This window comes from Schistocerca americana, chromosome 7, assembly GCF_021461395.2.
Source record: "Schistocerca americana isolate TAMUIC-IGC-003095 chromosome 7, iqSchAmer2.1, whole genome shotgun sequence".
NCBI lineage: Eukaryota > Metazoa > Arthropoda > Insecta > Orthoptera > Acrididae > Schistocerca > Schistocerca americana.
Genome location: NC_060125.1, coordinates 342,383,692 through 342,402,891, shown reverse-complemented (window position 1 = coordinate 342,402,891; position 19,200 = coordinate 342,383,692). Strand labels below are relative to the sequence as shown.

Here is a 19,200-nt window from a genome sequence, read left to right as displayed (position 1 = left end):
CAGTAGATTTAATTTCCATGCATATGTTACACCTCTGGTGCCTTGTGTATCTTTGGCCGAATATGCAGCAGTTCGGTCCTCGTATTTAAAAGGGCGGAGCAAGTGCTGGAGCGTTAGTCACCTCGGATCATTCTGAAGATGGCTTGACGGTATTCAGCCGAAATATTAGAAGAAGAAGCTGAATTGCTGAATTTATGCGGCTGCACGCCCAAAATTTTATACAACAGACTCGACATCTGTTTCAGTATTTCTTTGACTTGTTAAACACGTTCCGTCATGATTGTACTCCTCATGTACATTTTCCGCACAGTCTAATGTGTACGACCCCAAACATTCCACTTGCACAAACGGTAATATTACATCTGCCACTTCTTTCTCACTCTGAGGAGGTAGCTTCTTGTTCCATCTGGGTGGTCAGTTGCTCTTAACAGCTGCACGTCAATTTGTTCGGTCACGTCTCCGCAGCCATCGTTCATCCCTGTCTGGAGAGCGCCATTTTGCCATGCACGGTACACTTTAACCATGACTGCAAGTGAACAGTTTACAAGTTTAGCCATTTCGGAAATGATTTCGCCTTTGACCCGAAAACAGACAATCATGCCCCTTTGTAAAACGTAGACTCCGTTCACAGGCCCTGGTGGACCCAGCAGTACCGACCGGCCGCCGTGTCATCCTCAGCCCACTGGTGTCACCGGATGCGGATATGGAGGGGCACGTGGTCAGCACACCGCTCTTCCGGCCGTATGTCAGTTTCCGAGACCGGAGCCGCTGCTTCTTAATCAAGTAGATCCTCAGTTTGCCTCACAAGGGCTGAGTGCACTTTGCTTGCCAACAGCGCTCGGCAGACGGTCACCCATCCAAGGGTTCGCCCAGCCCGACAGCACTTAACTTTGGTGATCTGACGGGAACCGGAGTTACCACTGAACGTTATCCATGTCCCTTTGGACGTCATGCAGTACTGGCCAATAAAATTGCTACATCACGAAGATGACGTGCTACAGACGCGAAATGTAACCGACGAAGAAGATGCTGTGATATGCAAATGATTAGCTTTTCAAAGTATTCACACAAGGTTGGCCCCGGTGGCGACACCTGTAACGGGCTGACATGAGGAAAGTTTCCAACCGATTTCTCATACACAAACAGCAGTTGACTGGTGTTGCCTGGTGAAACGTTGTTGTGATGCCTCGTGTAAGGAGGAGAAATGCGTACCATCACATTTCCGACTTTGATAAATGTCGGATTGTAGCCTATCGCGATTGCGGTTTATCGTATCGCGACATTCCTACTCGCGTTGCTTGAGATTCAATGACTGTTGGCAGAATATGGAATCGGTGGGTTCAGGAGGGTAATACGGAACGCCGTGCTGGATCCCAACGGCCTCGTATCACTAGCAGTCGAGATGACTGGCATCTTATCCGCATGGCTGTAACGGATCGTGCAACCACGTCCCGCTGCCTGAGTCAACAGATGGGGACGTTCGCAAGACAACAACCATCTGCACAAACAGTTCGACGACGTTTGCAGCAGCATGGACTATCAGCTCGGAGACCATGGCTGCGGTTACCCTTGACGCTGCATCACAGACAGGAGCGCCTGCGATGGTGTACTCAACGACGAAGTTGGGTGCACGAATGGCAAAAAGTCATTTTTTCGGATGAATCCAGGTTCTGTTTACAGCATCATGATGGTCGCATCCGTGTTTGGCGACATCGCGGTGAACGCACATTGGAAGTGTGTATTCGTTATAGCCATACTGGTGTATCACCTGGCGTGATGGTATGGGGTGCCGTTGGTTACACGTCTCGGTCACCTCTTGTTCGCATTGACGGCACTTTGAACAGTGGACGTCACATTTCAGATGTGTTACGGCCCGTGGCTCTACCCTTCATTCGATCCCTGCGAAACCCTATACTTGAGCAGTATAATGCACGAACGCATGTTGCAGGTCCTGAACTGGCCTTTCTGGATACAGAAAATGTTCGACTGTTGCCCTGGCCAGCACGTTCTCCAGATCTCTCTCCAATTGAAAACGTCTGGTCAATGGTGGCCGAGCAACTGGCTCGTCACAATACGCCAGTCACTACTCTTGATGAACTGTGGTATCGTGTTGAAGCTGCATGGGCAGCAGTACCTTTACACGCCATCCAAGCTCTATTTGACTCAATGCCCAGGCTATCAAGGCCGTTACTACGGCCAGAGGTGGTTGTTCTGGGTACTGATTTCTCAGGGTCTATGCACCCAAATTGCGTGAAAATGTAATCACATGTCAGTTATAGTACATTTTTCCAATGAATACCCGTTTTTATCTGCATTTCTTCTTGGTGTAGCAGTTTTAATGGCCAGTAGTGTATTATTCACTCCGTTTCAACATTACAACAATGACTCCACTTTCTTCCGCAATCCCCCCCCCCCCCCCCCACACACACGTCCGTTTTATTTACCCGCCAATGCTAGTGCTGCAATTTGGCGTCTGTGTGCGGGTATAGCCCGCTGACATCGAGCATAGGCGGTGGTCACAGCAGTGGGACTGGATTTATTCCAAACATTAGCGCTTGCAATGTAGGCTGTCGTTCCATCGAAATTGACTCACGGGATCTGGACAAGGTGGATAACAGTGAAGGGGGAAGGATGGGGAAGGAAATCGGCCGTACCCCTATATTCGTCGGGTGGAGAATCGAACTCAGGTCCGGCGAGTTTCGCGACACGGGTGCGGAGTGCGCAAGTGGACGGGGTGTGGCCGTAATCGCGGCGAGGTGGCGTGCCCGCGCGGCGTCCTTGGCCCGGGCACCTGTGGCGGCGAACAGAGCGGCCACTGTGTTGCCGCACAGAGGGGCCTTTGTGCGACGCCGGCCCGTGCGCGCGCATCGCGCCACATCAGCCCAGCCTGTTTGGCGACGGATCGCTGACGCCGCGCTATCGGCCGCGTGCGGGCGACGCGCACGCTGAGGGAGCGGCCGGCGCAGACGTAACGTCGCCTGCATAGCGCCGCCGCTCAAGCAGCAGGTGGTCTCCCGTACAGTCGGCTCACCCGCACCAGTGTGCGGACATTTGCCACGATTTTACCTGCTCCTAAGGGTTGGGTCCCTTGTCTCCCCCTCCTCCTCCTCCTCCTCCTCCTCCTCCTCATCGCTTACTGAGCTTTTCCGCTGCGTTTCTTAACATAGGACCAGAATGTGTATGGATTTTTCGCCACATTTCTAGAGAGAGTTTCGTTGTGGAAACTATTAAATGCATCTCGCATTGAAATCCGCACCAAATTTCGAGCCACAGTAAAACTTCGCCAATCTTGGAGATTTTGATCTCGTCTAAATTATACGTACCTTTTTCGGTGCACCTGCTGCAGCTTTCTGTCGTGTTTTGTGAACCATGGGGGATCAGTTCCGTCTGATATTAATTTATTTGGTATGAATCTCTTGAGTGTTGTTGATACTATTTCTTAGAACTTAAGCCACATATGGTCTTCACTTACATAGTTTGGAAGGATTGGAGACTGTCTCTTAGAAAGACGTCAACCGAATTTTTAGTCGCTTCTATAAATATATACCGTATATTTCGCGTTTAGTTTCGGTGAATTTCTTTGTTACGAAATTGAGCCTCGCTACGACTGTGTGTTCACTAATCCCTGTACCCGTCGTGATTCTCAGGATTATTTGTGGCTAAGAGGTCAAGTGTGTTTTCGCAACCATTTACAATTTGAATGACCTCGTGAACTAATTGTCCAAAATAATTTTATAAAAAGCAATTAGAACAATTATGGAAGTTTTTTCTATCTACAGTATGGTCTGAAAATGTATTTTTGTCAACAAACGGAAGGTAGATTGAAGTCACTGCCAACTATAATTGTATGAGTAGCGTACCTATTTGCGATGTGACTCGAGTTTTCTTTGAAATGTTCAGCAACTGTTTCATCTGAGACCGGGGGTCGGTAAAAAGTGCCAGTTATTAATTTATTCCGGTTGTCGAATATAACCTCTATCCATACTAAGTCACAGGAACTATATGCTTCAATGTCGCTTGTGAGCTGGAACACACATTACATTATTTTTCCTTAAGTTTTGCTTCTTGTTTCTGTTGTAGTGGAGATCATTACAATTACGGCTGTTCCCTCCAAAACCTAGGATGCTTTCTCTGTGAACCTGTAAATACCAGAGCTAAACAATGCAGAACAACAAGGTACGTTACAAGCATAACATTCTGTATTACTTCATTTTCTTATTTCTAACATTTTAAAATTGTACGTCGACTTTAGATGACATGTCAATCATAGAACGTACTTTCAGTCTTGTTTTGAACATTGTCCTGCTACACTTTATTAACTAATGTTTCGCCGCAAGAGATATCGGATTTTAGAGAGTAAATTAATATGGACTATGTCGTTCTTCTTTTCAAACATTCACATACCCATTTCTTCTTTCCTTATTGTCTTTTGGGCATGCAATTGTAGTAATTAAAGAAGGCACAAATGCAGCGATCAAAAAGAAATGATTAGCGTAGATTCACATTCTCTTTACAGCGTTCCTTTCTTGTTGCTCCCATGGCGATGGACTGTTTCTATCGCAATCAGTAAGCGTGAAAGGAGGCTACCGTACAGACAGAGGGATCTATATTTATACTTGGCAGAACTAATTACATACTGACATAATCGTCGAAATTGCTTTAGTTTCCCATAAGATATAAACATTTCGATTTCGGAAAAGAAGCTCTGTATTTCGCTAAGATGTCGAAGAAGAAGGTCCCATACGTACTGGTTGTATCGACTAAGATGTGGAGACGGCGGTTTGAAAGCGGACAGAAGTACGAGGAAGGGCGTCCCTTAGCTGAGGGATCGCAACCTGGCGAAGGGGCAAGTGTGGCAAATGTCTGGCGTGGCAAATGCCCGGCATTCACCCGCGAAAAACGGGTTATCTTCGTTATTCCTAGATTATTTGCGTAAATGAACGCTCTGTGTTACTAATTCCCACACGCGTCTAAGTTGGAACCTCTGTACTGTCAATGGAATGGAGCAGACTAACTCTAATGACGACAATTCCAGTGTTACTTAACGAACATACCAGCTCCTAAGACGATAAAAACATAATACATTAATGCTATTTTGTCGAAAACTGTTACGTTGAGGATCGTGGCTTTAATACTATAAGGTTTATAACTGAACACCGTACTTGTGGGTGGTTGCTGTTCAGTTATAAATCTTACATTATTATTTATACATTGATGTCAACTGAAGTCTCACAGCACACTTGTAAAAAAAAAAAAAAAATCAAGCAAGTCAAAGAATATACAAATGTAAGGATGTTACATTTCCACAGATAAATTTATAAGATAATACAAATATGTTACGTTATTATTTACACGTAGTCACGCCCCCGGTAGCTGAGCGGTCAGGATGACAGACTATCAATCCTAAAGGCCCGAGTTCGATTCCCGGCTGGACCGGAGATTTTCTCCGATCAGAGACTGGGTATTGTGTTGTCCTAATCATCATCATTTCATTCCCATCGACGTGGAATCTACTCGACGGGAGGCCCTCGTCACACGCCATTATTATTATTATTTACACATACATCTCATTTGCAAAACAAATTTCTCCAGATGTCAAACGTGACAAAATGTTGTACAAAGGTTGTAAGTATTAAACTCTGGCTTCCTTGGGTAAATATGAAACTCTGAAATTGCTGTTAACAGTTGAAATGCACCCTCTCGATAGAAAAACTTCTTCAAAAGAACATTCCTCCTGCTAAACGACACCGAAAAATGTGATTGTTTTAAAAGTTCCGCTTCCGCATTTTGTCGCGTCAAGGAGGTACATTCCAAAGGCAGTGGGATTATCTATTATACATACGAATAACTTTCATTTATTTTACGTGCCCAGGACAGGAAACTATTAGAATACTGGTAGAGTATTAATGACGTACAGAATTATTCGCAAAGTATCCAATTAAGAGTCAGTTCAGTTAAGTAAAGACAGAAAGTAACAACAACAAAAATACGGGGACTTACAACATACAGACAGGAAGATGAAGAAAGGCGAACTAAAATAAAAAAAAAAAACAGTAAGATAACTCTCTTCATATTCTGTAGAGAGCGAAGTACTCAGCAGTTTTCATTGCTGTTTTGTTAGCTGCAGCAAGATCACCAATAGTGCAGGTATCCGATAGGTTACTGACAAATTTCATCACGACTGCTTAGGTTCCAAGAATAAAGGTCAGGAACGCCTCTTACAAGAACTTTTTTACTGATCTGAAAAGATGAACAATATCAGTGACTGTTACTCCCAATGACATAAGGGAATAAAGATAATGCCTCTGGCCACTGCATTTTGGTTGCTTGCCGTCACTATTCAATTTAATAAAGTCCTTACAATGAAAATTGTGGAAATTAATGTAATCGCACTTCGATATTGACGAAGATTCTTTCTCTATTAAGGGAATGATTAACGGAATTGCACAAATGGAGCTCGAATCGTTTGGTATTTGAAGAATCCTGCTCGAATCCTTTGAAAACAGACTCCGAGAGTCATAAAAAACTCATGTAATCCAGGAATGTTATTCACATAAGGTATTTCATCTGATACTATGAAATTTAACAGTTAGATAATTAATTTTTAACTTATCATTCCGTAATGAGACAACACACAAAACTTACAGGTTCGTTCTACTACCATCACATATAGAGAGATAAGTGAGTACGTAAATGACAAGAGAACCTAAAACATATGCTCGGCAATCAAAACAACCTAGTATATGGCCAGCGCTAGCCCCTCAGGCTCGTTTTCCGAGTAAAATGCAATGATATTTATGCATCTAGTCATTAAAGTTTAATATTCTTTTGATTTTCTATACCGCGTATACAAATGCATTGTGTCACGATTTTTTTAGTATCTGATTAAAAAGGTAATGCGATCCCCTGTTCCTATTCAATTCACTTCGTTTGTTAACATTTTTTCAGAATTTTTTTCTTTGTAACACCATTTGTAGTTAATCTAGCAGATCAAATTTTTACCATTATTTTCTGTGTGATGTACGGTTAAGAAAAATATTGCAAAAAAGGTTTACAAGATGCGGCGGTCATTTTTTGCACCATAATAATTCTTCAGTCTTGGCCGCAATCCTTCATTAACGTTTACTAAATTCCTACATTAGGATTAGGTCTAGCAAAAATTAATAAGGAATTGTGGTCAAGACGAAGTTTTATTAGTGTCGAGCTAAGTTGTTGTGGATTTATCGTGGATAGACATACACTAACTGACGTCCACGATAGCCTAACTGTGCTCCACACAGAATTTAATGGTAGAAAACTTGATCTACTAGAAAATGGGCCGAGAGCAGCGTGGCAGTGGACCGCCATCGAGAGTCGAAGAAAAGATAAAAATTATGAGGAGTTTTAGGGGTTTCTCTGGTCATTCGTCAAGATGAGTGACTACAGAATGAAATAAGAGTTTAAATGCACTATCACTATCCTATACCACTCCTAAGGGAATCCGCTCCCAACGGAATGCTCCAATCTGACATATCAAAACTTCTTACAGGGCTGGCGCGCATTTTTGGTTGGCGTAAAAACACAACATGCCACAATCCGACAGTAATTTGTCGAGTTGGTAGTTACCTCGGACACAATTATTCACAAGAGCAACTTGCTTGAATTTAGTTATTGAATAACCAGACACAGCAAGAAGGAAAGAATGAAGATGGTGTTTTACATCCCGTCCACAGCTAAGAGCTTTGCTCGCGTTTCTTAGTGCTGGAGGAAGCGACCATGGCCTGTCTCTGTGAAGGTGATGTTGAGGTAGCATTCATCGAGTTTTCTTCGTATTTGGCTGCACACAGAATATGTATTTGTGCAGGCTTGTAGAATTGATATTGAGACACTGGGTTTTCGGCGAATACAATATTTTTTATAGATAAGTCGATTGCAATGAAAACTGCTGAGTACTTCGCTCTCTACAGAATATGAAGAGAGTTATCTTACTGTTTGTTTTTTAGTTCGCCTTTCTTTATCTTCGACAGACAGAGTGAAAAGAGAAAATTGTTACTGAGTATTGCCTGTAATATTCGCAGGTAAAATTTTAGTACATGTAGAAAAGTCAGTCTGTATAATACTTACGCAATATTATAGCTGATATCCGATACCTCTGTGTATCGTTCACTGTCCGACAGTTTTACACAAAACTGCAAAGGAGGAAGCATTAACGCTGGCATATTGTGGCTGCAGACGCGGATTTAATGATATCTGGAAACTGTAGAGACATAATTGATACTGATGGATGACTGCAGCGACTGAGGTTGTAGTGATAAACACTACTTTCTCTGTAAACTCCTAGCTCCGACAGATAAATCGCTAACAACTAAGACACAATTTAAACTTTTAGTCTCCCAGTGTGTCAAAATGCAACTCAAATTCAAAGATATAGTAGCAACAGCAATTGAGAGATTCATACCTCATAAATAGTTAAGAGATAGAACTGATCCCCCATGGTACACAAAACAGGTCCGATCGCTGTTGCAGAGGCAACGGAAAAAGCATGCTAAGTTCAGAAGAACGCGAAATCCCGAAGATTGGCTAAAATTAACAGACGCGCGAAATTTTGCACGGACTTCAATGCCATGTGCCTTTAATAGGTTCCACAACGAAACATTGTCTCGAAATTTGCTAGAAAATCCGAAGAAATTCTGGTCGTATGTAAAGTACACAAGCGGCAAGACGCAGTCAATACCTTCGCTGCGCAGTGCCGATGGTACTGTTGCCGACGACTGTGCCGCTAAAGCGCAGTTATTGAACGCAGTTTTCCGAAATTCCTTCACCAGGGAAGACGAATGGAATATTCCAGAATTTGAAACACGGACAGCTGCTAGCATGAGTTTCTTAGAAGTAGATACCTTAGGGGTTGCGAAGCAACTCAAATCGCTTGATACGGGCAAGTCTTCAGGTCCAGATTGTATACCGATTAGGTTCCTTTCAGATTACGCTGATACAATAGCTCCCTACTTAGCAATCATATACAACCGCTCGCTCACCTATAGATCTGTACCTACAGATTGGAAAATTGCGCAGGTCGCACCAGTGTTTAAGAAGGGTAGTAGGAGTAATCCATCGAACTACAGACCTATTTCATTGACGTCGGTTTGCAGTAGGGTTTTGGAGCATATACTGTATTCAAACATTATGAATCACCTCGAAGGGAACGATCTATTGATACGTAATCAGCATGGTTTCAGAAAACATCGTTCTTGTCCAACGCAGCTAGCTCTTTATTCGCTCGAAGTAATGGCCGCTATCGACAGGGGATCTCAAGTTGATTCCGTATTTCTAGATTTCCGGAAAGCTTTTGACACCGTTCCTCACAAGCGACTTCTAATCAAGCTGCGGGCCTATGGGGTATCGTCTCAGTTGTGCGACTGGATTCGTGATTTCCTATCAGGAAGGTCGCAGTTCGTAGTAATAGACGGCAAATCATCGAGTAAAATTGAAGTGATATCAGGTGTTCCCCAGGGAAGCGTCCTGGAACCTCTGCTGTTCCTGATCTATATAAATAACCTGGGTGACAATCTCAGCAGTTCTCTTAGGTTGTTCGCAGATGTTGCTGTAATTTACCGTCTAGTAAGGTCATCCGAAGACCAGTATCAGTTGCAAAGCGATTTAGAAAAGATTGCTGTATGGTGTGGCAGGTGGCAGTTGACGCTAAATAACGAAAAGTGTGAGGTGATCTACATGAGTTCCAAAAGAAATCCGTTGGAATTCGATTACTCGATAAATAGTACGATTCCCAAGGCTGTCAATTAAACTAAGTACCTGGGTGTTAAAATTACGAACAATTTCAGTTGGAAAGACCACATAGATAATATTGTGGGGAAGGCGAGCCAAAGGTTGCGTTTCATTGGCAGGACACTTAGAAGATGCAACAAGTCCACTAAAGAGACAGCTTACACTACACTCGTTCGTACTCTGTTAGAATATTGCTGCGCGGTGTGGGATCCTTACCAGGTGGGATTGACGGAGGACATCGAAAGGGTGCAAAAAAGGGCAGCTCGTTTTGTATTATCACGTAATAGGGGAGAGAGTGTGGCAGATACGATACGCGAGTTGGGTTGGAAGACATTAAACCAAAGACGTTTTTCGTCGCGGCGAGGTCTATTTACGAAATTTCATTCACCAACTTTCTCTTTCGAATGCGAAAATATTTTGTTGAGCCCCACCTACATAGGTAGGAATGATCATCAAAATAAAATAAGAAAAATCAGAACTCGAACAGAAAGGTTTAGGTGCTCGTTTTTCCCGCGCGCTGTTCGGGAGTGGAATGGTAGAGAGATAGTATGATTGTGGTTCGATGAACCCTCTGCCAAGCACTTAAATGTGAATTGCAGAGTAATCATGTAGATGTAACGACACATAGCTCTTGTGACAACAGAAGGAAACTTATTAAAGAAGGGATATGCTAATATACAACCGAAGAGCACGAGTGACACGGTGATGAAGAGAGTACGGTTTGCACTGTGAGGGTCACACCACGGGCGAGCGTGAACACAGCCATTTAAATTCCTGCAACAATACCTCGAACTATGCCGGTGGAATCACGGGACAATTACGACGCTGTTGCTTCTCTTACTTGTGTAAATCCATCTTTAGTCAGTGACCGTAGGGTTGTATTTGTTGTTACTTACTGCTGCTTCATATCAGTATAGGTGCTTGGTTTCAGAGGAGGTGTTGTCGAAAGACGAAGCAGTCAAGTGATGAAGCAACTTACACATCAGATTCCGGAAGTAGTCATGCCATTTCAGGGATGTTATTGTCGTTTAACCACTTCACCACAGGCCTTGCATTATAAACAGGTGCTCGATCGTGTTGAAAGATGCAATCACCATCCCCAGATTGTTCTTCAACAGCGGGAAGCAAGAAGATGCTTAAGACATCAACGTAGGCCTTTGCTGTGATAGTGCCACGCAAAACGACAAGGGGTGCTAGTTCCCCACATGAAAAATACGACCACACCATAACACCACCGCCTCCGAATTTTTATTGTTGGCACACACACGCTGGCAGATGACGTTGACCTGTTGTTCGCCAGACCCACACCCTGCCACCGGATCGCCACTCCACGCAAAGTTGTTCCACTGTTCAGTCCTCCAATGTTTACGGCGTGATGTGTAGCTTATGAGCAGCCGCTCGACCATGAAATCCAAGTTTTCTCACCTCCCGCTAAACTGTCATAGTATTTACAGTGGGTCTTGATGCAGTTTGGAATTCCTGTGTGATGGGCTGGGTAGATGTCTCCCTATTACATATTACGACCATCTTCAACTGTCATCGGTCACTGTCAATCAATAGACGAGGTCGGCCTGTACGCTTTTGTGGTGCACGTGTCCCTTCACGTTTCCACTTCACTACCACATCGGAAACAATGGACCTAGGGATGAAACTTCCTGGCAGATTAAAACTGTGTGCCGGACCGAGACTCGAAATCGGGACCTTTGCCTTTCGCGGGCAAGTGCTCTACCAACTGCTTGGGTAGCTCAGTTGGTAGAGCACTTGCCCGCGGAAGGCAAAGGTCCCGAGTTCGAGTCTCGGTCCGGCACACAGTTTTAATCTGCCAGGAAGTTTCATATCAGCGCACACTCCGCTGCAGAGTGAAAATCTCATTCTGGACCTAGGGATGTTTAGGAGTGTGGAAATCTCGCGTACAGACGTATCACTCAAGTGACACATAATCACCTGACCACGTTCGAAGTCTGTGAGTTCCGCGGACCGTCTTTCCTGTGACCAACGGTCGCAGTACAGAGGTACGTGTTCTAGGGTTCCTCCCTCTCCACAGACACGATCAGCCTCTACAGCGATATTTACAGGCATCAGTGCGGGAAACCACGTGTGGCCGTATTCTGCGATATGGAAATGGACTGGGAGCAGCAAAAAACAAAAAGTAGGAGGTCATTAACGAGGATAAGAACGTTGGTCTCACTCCAGAAGAGGTAAAACGCGTGTAAAAGTGTCATTCCAAGGTCGGATGAAGCGAGTCTTGCTGAAGTGCGGAAACATTCAAATCAAAAAGAACAGAGACTAAGGCAACTAGTAACAGTTGCCCTGCTAATGGAAAAACCAGTATGGGATCAGTAATCGTAGTACACAAACATTAAAATACACTCCAAGACAAAAAATAAAATAAAAGAAGCAACACGAAGGGACTACGAATGGAACGGAAATCGGTAAATTTGAAGTGATTACAATTTCAGAAAAACTGTATTAATTTATTTAAGAGAAAGACCTTCACAAAATGAACAGGTCAATATGCTTTTGTCTACCTCTGGCCCTTATGCAAATAGTTATTCGGCTTGGCGTGGATTTACAGAGCTGTTGGATCGCCTTATGGATTTCTCGCCAAATTCTGTCCAGCTGAAGCGTCAGATCGTCAAAGTACCTAGCTGGCTTAGAGCACTGCACATAATGGTCCAAACTTTCTCAGCTTGTCAGAGATCTGGCGAGCTTACTCATCAAGGCAGGGTTTGCCAAGCACGAAGACAAGTAGTAGAAACTTCGCCGTGTGCGTAAGGGCATTACCTAGCATGGTTTGCCATGAAGGTAACAAAACGGGGCGTTGAATATCGTAGATGTACCGCACTGCTGTAAGAGTCCCGCGGATGAGAACCAAAGCCGGCCGCGGTGGTCTCGCGGTTCTAGGCGCTCAGTCAGGAACCGCGCGGCTGCTACGGTCGCAGGTTCGAATCCTGCCTCGGGCATGGATGTGTGTGATGTCCTTAGGTTAGTTAGGTGTAATTAGTTCTAAGTTCTAGGGGACTGATGACCACAGATGTTAAGTCCCATAGTGCTCAGAGCCATTTGAACCATTTTGAGAACCAGAAAGGTTCTGCTGTACGTTGGTTGACAGTGGCAGTCAGGCTAGTAGCCACTGCTCCCTGGGGCGTCTCCAGACATGTCTTCGTGGGTATTGGGCCTCAGTTGGAAGCAGGACTCATCACTGGCGACAATTCTACGCCAATCAATGAGACTCGATGCCCCTGTGAGAGGCGAGGACGTGTTTGGAGACTCTCTGGACAGGGATGCGTTACTAACCTGACTGTCACCCACCATACGGTCTGTTCACCAGGAGTGATGGTCGGAGGTGCCATTTCTTCTCATGGAAGGAATCCTTGGTCATCCACGGCACACTTACTGCACACCGATGCGTCGACGATTTTCTGCGCCCCATTTTGTTGCCCATCATGGCAAGCCATCCTGTGCTTACATTTCAGCGATATAATGCCCATCCACATGCAGCTAGAGTTTCTATGGCTTGCCTTCCTGTTTGCCATCTCCTACCTAGGCTAACAACGTCGCCAGATCTCTCCCCACTTGACAACGTTTGGAGCGTGAAGGGCAGGGCCCTCCAATCAGCTCGGGATTTTAACGCCATTTGGACGTAATTAGGCACAACAACTCTATCAATCAAGTTGTACAAGTGCCAGAAGTTAACCAACACGTTATTGACTTGCTGAATTTGTGAAGGTCTTTCCCTTCAATAAATCATCCAATCGTCCTGAAATTGTTTTTTTTTTGTACTTGTACGCCATATCTGCCGATTTCCGCCAAATTTGAATAATTCCTTTGTTATGCGTGGTTTTTTGTGTTAGACTGTAAGTGGGCGAATAATTACAAACAACGGTAGAATTAGAACTGCAGAGGTTAATAATTATTGCATAATAAAATGATATGGATCGCGTTAAACGCCACAAAAGTGAGACGCAATCAAAAACAAAATTGTTGGAAATAATGGGCAATTTCCACGAGATGCTGGCAGTTCAGAAAACGATTAACCGCCGCTCCCACGAATGTGACGAGTGGCGGCTTCTCACGGATGTTCCGCGCATTTTTATCAGCTGTTTTCTGCAAACAAAGCCAGGTGCGCGGCTATCGGCGTATCTGGCCGCGGACATCGGTCCAGGCACGCTCCACCATCAATGCCGGCTCTTTCTAGCTGTCTTGTTCGCCGTCGTCGGCCAAGTTTTCTTTTTTGCTCCTCTGATGTAACAGCCGAAGGGAGCGGGAGCCCATTTCGGAGACGTGGCGACCGTTAGGTGTGGTAAAACGCGATAACCGGTCTTGTTAAACACACCACAGCCTTAAGGTGTCGAACAACGCTGGTACAGCGATAAAAACTGGTGCCCATTGGAGCCACAGTAAGCGGCGATACGTGGAACGAAGCTTTAGCTCTCAACCGAAGAATCTCTGCACGCAGCTGCTGTTATTATTCCGAAAGCAGGAGAAATATAAACAAAATTGTAGATGTAAAAACGCTTTCTACAGTTCGTATCAGCCGAAAAGAAGGGCTACTAAAAAGTAAATAAATGTGTATTCTTTGCTATCCCATTGATAATGTGTCGGAAGAGACGTATTCAGCGCTATAGAGAAGAAAGAAGGAGGTCAGCGGCCCCTCAACGCTGCAGTTGTTAGAAACAGGGCATTACCTTCGTTGTGGCCTTCATCAAGAAATAACTCCAGCGTTCACCATTTTCTTGGTTTTCCCAAAACGTTGAAACAACACAACCTGCACGTTCCACAACAAGAATCCTTATTTACTCCAAGGAAACTGAACGTACTACGTCGTGCAAAGACTGCAGTAACTGTGGAGCGACACCTCCCTTTCCCGATCCCAGATGTGACGAGTTGGATAGGTCTGGTAATCTCTCACTTGTTCTGTAAGTGCGAGAGTGAAAATATGATAAATTTTGGCTCAGCAGACTTATAATTGACTTGCACTTTTCTATCAGAAAAATATCTACGAGTCTGGTCTCACGGATTCCGACGCCAGAATATTCATTATTGACCACAATGGTAGCCTCAATACGCACCACTTTTTCTACAACAAAAGGAAGATTTTCAGGGGTCGACTAAAATATGGAAGCAACCTAAGAAATGCGCGTTTGAATGCAAATGCAGATGACAGCCAAGTCGGCGAGTTGTGCTGTTGTATTTGACCACGAACGTCATCTGTGCAATGTCATTAACACGTTTCAAGCGTTAATCGTGGTCAGAAGAGTATTCTGTGAAGTTGTGAGTTCACTGAATTCGAACGTGGGCAAATTGTTGCTGTTCGTGTGGTGGGTAGCCAAAGTCTTTGGTGTTTAAAGAAGCATCGTATCGAAGATCTATAACGCATACAGGGAATGCAGAAAAAACTTCATCTTTTAGTTCCGGAAAGTGTGTGTTGCGTGATCGTGACAGAGTCACTGAAGAGGATTGTGGCTAAAACGTAAGGGGACGGTACCTGGAAATTGCAGTACTGAATGTCGCACTCGCGAACCCTGTCAGTACCAAAATAACACCAAAGGAGCTCCATTACACATATAAATTAATTACTCAGAAGTATGCCGTTTGCATGACATTGAGAGTCAATGAAGCAAAACGAGAAATAACAACATAATCAAAGACAAAGTATAAACACAATGCGACACGGAACGATGGAACTCTCGTACTTTCTGCACCACTATAGCGCGGAACGCGTATGGTGCGAGTCACTAAACGATCTCCCCCCCCCCCCCCCCCCCCCCATCACAGTGTCAGCGACATTTCTCGTGAAATTTGGTATGTCGTCCACATCGCGTCGTCACACCTTTCTTGAAACCCTGGAGCTTTTACTTCGGCTCAGTGTGTTCTTCCAGCCGGTGGGTGGTAGCCCCTACTGATGCTTCCTACGTGACGGCATCCGATGTTCGTCGTGGTTCCTCTGTATCTAGCCTTGCAGGGGGATCTTTCGTTGCTGCCTCCCCTTCTTCATGTTTCTCGATTCTGTTGGCTGTGAATCTTGATACGGTCAAGCGGAATTGCGCTAGGTACACCGTGAATGTCGATCTTGAAACTGTTGTCGCCTCGTGTAATTACTACTGACCGAAGTTGCGCAGTGGTTACCACACTTGACTCGCTTTCGGCAAAATGATGGTATAAACCCGCGCCCGGCCATCCTGATTTGGTCTTCCGAGATTTCCCTAAATTGCTTCAGGAAAATTTCGGGATGGTTCCTTTGAAAGGGCACTGCCAACTTCCTTCCACATCCCTCCCTAATCCGATGGGACCGATGGCCTCGCTGTTTTGTCCTCTCCCTCAAATCAACCAATCAACAACCAATCGTCTAATTACTGTATATGGACCTTCATAAGGGGGTTCTAGTGGTCTGCGTACCGCGTCATTGTATAACAGCAAGTGTCAACAGGTGGCTGTATCTGTAAAGACAAACGGGAGGGGCAGGTTTGTTCCCGAGGCTCAGCTGGACGAAATTAACGTATGTCGGATCGCAACTTGGTAGCGAAGTCTGACGCAGCGACGGTTTCACTTTCCATATCGTGAATGAACACGTCGGGCAGACATAACGACTGGCCTCACATCAACTCTGCCACTGTGACTTGGAGGTCAGGCTTGAAGGCTGTTCGTAGTCCCAGTACAACAATCCGTAGTGTTTGTGTCCACTTGTCCGTTGCATGACATCGAAGGGCTGATTTCAATTGTCGGTGCAGGAGTTCCACCACGCCTTTCGCTGCGAGATGGTAATGGCGGTCCTTATTCGTTTGACACTTAACAGGGGCCTTAAAGAGGTACGCCTCAAATTGAGGTCATTGATATTCGCTATTCTCAACAGTAAGCCACAAGGAGCAATCCATCGTCTGAAACCTGTTTTCGCCACAGTCTCCGCAGTCATGCCTGGCATAGTTAATGCTTCTGGCCATCTCGAGTATCTGCTCAGGATCGTAAGGCCGTAACGACAGCCTTCGGGTGTTGATAGTGGGCCTACAGTGTCAATGAAGACATGATGGTTAGGCCGTATAGATATACATAGTGGTGCCTTGACACGTCGGGTTATTTTGTTCTTTTGGTAGGCCATACATTGTCAGACATACAATTTACAGTCGACATTCATGCCGCGCCAGATGAAACATAATTTAACCTGATTCGTGGTTCCTCCGGATTGTTATGCTAGATTGTGTGCTACAGCGATTGCCTGAGCTCGAAATTGCTGCGGAACCAATGGCCGAGTTTGTAGGTTGGTGACATCATGGTACAACACTGCATCCGTGCCCGATATTGTCGCTCTTCGCAAATGGTAACCTCATTGTTGCACGAGCAATGTATGCAACTCCTCATCGTATTGTTGCGCCCGTGGCATAGCATCAAAATCGATAGCTGCAGCATGACTTCAACGTGCTCGATCACGTCCATTGCCTCAATTCGAGAGAGAGCGTCAGCGGGTACATGAAATTTGCATTGGACGTCAATGCGCTTCACTTCATTGGCGATGCCTTGTATTGTATTGTATGGAACTGGAGATCTACAAACGACGGAGAGGCTTCATCCCCGCCATAGACCTCAGTGGTTCACAACCTCACAACAGGCTACAGTAATCCACTCACCCCACCGCCGCCCCACACCGAACCCAGGGTTGTTGTGCGGTTCGGCCCCAGTGAACCCCCCCCCCCCCCCCCCCCGGGAACGCCTCACACCAGACGAGTGACCCCAAATGTTTGCGTAGGAGAGTAATTATGTAATTATGGTGTAGTCGTGCAGCAATCGGCGACACAGTGTAACTGTAACATAAGGGGAACCAGCCTGCATTCGCCGAGGTAAATGGAAAACCACCTTAAAAACTATTCACAGACTGGCCGGCACACCGGACCTCGACACTAATCTGCCAGGCGGATTCGTGCCGGGGCCCGGCACTCGTTCCAGACTGCACGGCCAACGGGGCGCGCCGACGATACCTTACTTGGCTTCACTTTGAAGGTTTGTGGATCGTAAAGGTACTGAAATGGAAGCCTTCCAAGGAATGCTAGAATTCTTTTACTGCAGCGTAGGCGGCGTAGAGCTCACGAACGTACGTCGCCCACTTCTGTTGTGAAGGCGACAGCTTTTGGCTAAAGATAGTAAGCGGTTGCCAACACCGGCCTATCCTGCGCTGCAACACAGCTCGAGCTGCGTTAGCAGAAGCATCGACCATTAATGCTAACGGCACGTTTGCTACAGGGTGTGCTAGAAGAGATGCATGCGCTATTGCTGTTTTGATGGCATTGGAAGCGGAGTGCTGCCTCGCGTTTCCATTGCAGGTTATCGTTTGCCCTGTGTGCACCCTTCAAGAATTCATCCAATGGTGCTATTATCGACGCATGATGCAACACAAACCGCTGGCAGTAACTTATTACACCTAGATAACGCTGCAGCTGCCGAATTGCAACTGGCCGTCGGTATCCACGTATGGCATCCACCTTGTCTTGCGGTGGTCGGTGCTACGTGCATCCACTGTGTAGCCAGGAAAATAGACGTCCTTGGTGCCAAAAATACAGCTTCGTCAATTCCTGCGTATGTTTCTCTTCAGATGCAGACATAAAGAGAACATCGTCTATATATACAAAGCAATATTCAGATAGTGAAGGGAGACGAAAATTTAATAGTCATGGGTGACTGGAATTCGAGTGTAGGAAAAGGGGGAGAAGGAAACGTTGTAGGTGAATATGGATTGGGGCTAAGAAATGAAAGAAGAAGCCGCCTGGTAGAATTTTGCACAGAGCACAACTTAATCATAGCTAATACTTGGTTTAAGAATCATGAAAGAAGGTTGTATACATGGAAGAACCCTGGAGATACTAAAAGGTATCAGATAGATAATATAATGGTAAGACAGAGGTTTAGGAACCAGGTTTTAAATTGTAAGACATTTCCAGGGGCAGACGCGGACTCTGACCACAACCTATTGGTTATTACCTGTAGATTAAACCTGAAGAAACTGCAAAATGGTGGGAATTTAAGAAGATGGGACCTGGATAAACTGAAAGAACCAGAGGTTGTACAGAGTTTTAGGGAGAGCATAAGGGAACAATTGACAGGAATGGGGGAAAGAAATACAGTAGAAGATGAATGGGTAGCTTTGAGGGATGAAGTAGTGATGGCAGGAGAGGATCAAGTAGGTAAAAAGACGAGGGCTAGTAGAAATCCTTGGGTAACAGAAGAAATATTGAATTTAATTGATGAAAGAAGAAAATATAAAAATGAAGTAAAACGAAGCAGGCAAAAAGGAATACAAACGTCTCAAAAATGAGATCGACAGGAAGTGCAAAATGGCTAAGCGGGATGGCTAGAGGACAAATGTAAGGATGTAGAGGCTTATCTCACTAGGGGTAAAATAGATTCTGCCTAGAGGAAAATTAAAGAGACCTTTCGAGAAAAGAGGACCAT

At 45.1% G+C, this 19,200-nt stretch overlaps 1 non-coding gene and 1 pseudogene across 1 annotated transcript; one reads left to right on the top strand and one right to left on the bottom strand.

The window, feature by feature from the left end:
• LOC124622919 overlaps positions 1 to 2,868 on the bottom strand; it is a 52,464-nt pseudogene extending 49,596 nt beyond the window's left edge.
• An 8,627-nt stretch (positions 2,869 to 11,495) lies between these two features.
• Trnap-cgg lies at positions 11,496 to 11,570 on the top strand. Its single transcript has one exon. It is a non-coding gene; the product is annotated as a tRNA-Pro (tRNA).
• The last annotated feature ends 7,630 nt before the right edge of the window (positions 11,571 to 19,200 follow it).